Raw genomic sequence first — 2,300 nt, 5'->3', positions numbered from 1 at the left:
ATTAATTTAATTTTTTTTTTTTGAGATGGAGTCTTGCTCTGTCGCCCAGGCTGGAGTGCAGTGGTGCGATCTTGGCTCACTGCAAGCTCCGTCTCCCGGGTTCACACCATTCTCCTGCCTCAGCCTCCCGAGTATCTGGGACTACAGGTGCCCGCCACCACGCCTGGCTGATTTTTTGTATTTTTAGTAGAGATGGGGTTTCACCGTGTTGGCCAGGATAGTCTCAATCTCCTGACCTCATGATCCACCTGCCTTGGCCTCCCAAAGTGCTGGGGTTACAGGCGTGAGCCACTGTGCCCGGCCCAGGTAGCCCTTTTCTATTGGCACAGCTGTCAGCATTCACCCGTGCACGCTTCCAGCTTGCTTATCTATGACTGCAGTTTGATTTTTCAGGCTGCTCTTTGTTAGAAAAGAAATGATTGGGGGACTCTTTTTGTTAAAAGGGAAAATTCGTCAAGGACTCTGTTGCCCTCACTATCTGCCCAAATAATTTCTTTCTAGCTCCTGTATCAACTGTTTTCTTATTTCATGAAAGGTACGAGTAAATACAAGTCCTTTTCACTGGAAGTTTTGAAATTCTCACACTCTTGGAGCCTGCACATCGTTGGAGAGTTTACAGAACATTAGCAGTTATCGGCAATACTTCATCCAGCGCTCAGCTTTATAGATGATATATGCTTCGGTTAAACCCTTTACACTTCTCTGAAATTATCTTCTCACTGAAAATCAGCCGACTGAGTTGATTACCATCTTAACTGAGAAAGTAGGAAAGGCAGATCGGTAAGACAATCCCTTTCAGTCTTCCCTACAAAAATGAATATATAGTATAAACCAAAAAGTGTCTGAGACAGATCTCAACTGATTTAGAGGTTTATTTTGCCACAGTTGAGGTTGTGCATGCAAAAAAGAAATACAAGTTACAATAGGATCTATGGCCTGTGCTTTTTTCAAAGATGGTTTTGCAGTATTTAAAGGGCAAAGAGTGGACAGGAGGGGTAGGAGGAAAGAGAAAGGGGGAGGTTAGGTGGTGAGGCAAATTGTTACATTCTTGTGAGGCTTTGATTAGCACTCACTGAATTCACATTTTACATTAGAAAAGACAGGAGTAGGGGAAAGTCAATTATGCATTTTTCCTGCACTCGATAAATCTTTTTTTTTTTTTTTTTTTTTTGAGACAGGATCTCGCTCTGTCACCCAGGCTAGAGTGCAGTGGCACGATCTCAGCTCACTGCAACCTCCACCTCCTGAGTTCAAGCAATTCTTGGGCCTCAGCCTCTCGAGTAGCTGGGATTACAGGCATGTGCCATCACACCTGGCTAATTTTTTGTATTTTTAGTAGAGACGAGGTTTTGCCATGTTGGCCAGGCTTGTCTCAAACTTCTGGCCTCAAGTGATCTGCTTGCCTTGGTCTACCAAAGTGCTGGGATTACAGGTGTGAGCCACTGTGCCCAGCCATTCCCCTTACACATAAGATAAAATCAGCATGTGAAATCACAGCCATCTGTTTAGGAATAAAAGGAAGGAAGTTTTTGTGTGCTTCAGTTCCCAAGTTTAACTTTCCCTTTGGCACAGTGCGTTTGGGGGTCCCCAGATTTTTCTTTTCTTTTCATAATAATATGTCCTATTCACTCTTTTACCTATAATAAAATGCTGCTGAGAAGCAATTCATGTTGAAATGAAACAAGAATAAGATGACTCCTTATGAAATTTCTTATCAGTTTGGCCTTTAAAACCAATGCCTCTAAAAGCTGAGTGACTTAACTCAGAAAGTGGACACATCAACAAACAGGGTGACCTTCCTCTAACAGGAACAAAGCGCTTGCCTGGGGTTTCCTTCCTCAATCCTGAAGCAGTCCAGCCCTGCTCAGTTCTGCTTCTTTTTCAAGTCCAAAGTAATTTATCACATACCTGCCTATACTTAACTTTAGGTTGCATATTTCCTGATTATTTTCCTTTTTGACTTGCAAACTTCTATTTTTAAAAAAGCATAAATTGTCCGGGCACGGTGGCTCATGCCTGTAATCCCAGCACTTTGGGAGGCTGAGTCAGGTGGATCGCCTGAGCTCAGGAGTTTGAGACCACCCAGGGCAACATGGTGAAACCCTGTTTCTACTAAAAATACAAAAAAATTAACCAGGTGTGGTGGCGCATGCCTGTAGTCCCAGCTACTTGGGAGGCCGAGGCAGGAGAATCACTTGACCCCTGGAGGCAAAGGTTGCAGTGAGCAGAGATTGCACCATTGCACTCCAGTTTGGGCCACAGAGTGAGACAATGAGACTCCGTCTCAAAAAAAAAAAAAA

Source organism: Mandrillus leucophaeus, unplaced genomic scaffold (assembly GCF_000951045.1).
Source record: "Mandrillus leucophaeus isolate KB7577 unplaced genomic scaffold, Mleu.le_1.0 Scaffold13, whole genome shotgun sequence".
In the NCBI taxonomy this organism is placed as follows: domain Eukaryota; kingdom Metazoa; phylum Chordata; class Mammalia; order Primates; family Cercopithecidae; genus Mandrillus; species Mandrillus leucophaeus.
This window is presented reverse-complemented; position numbering follows the sequence as displayed.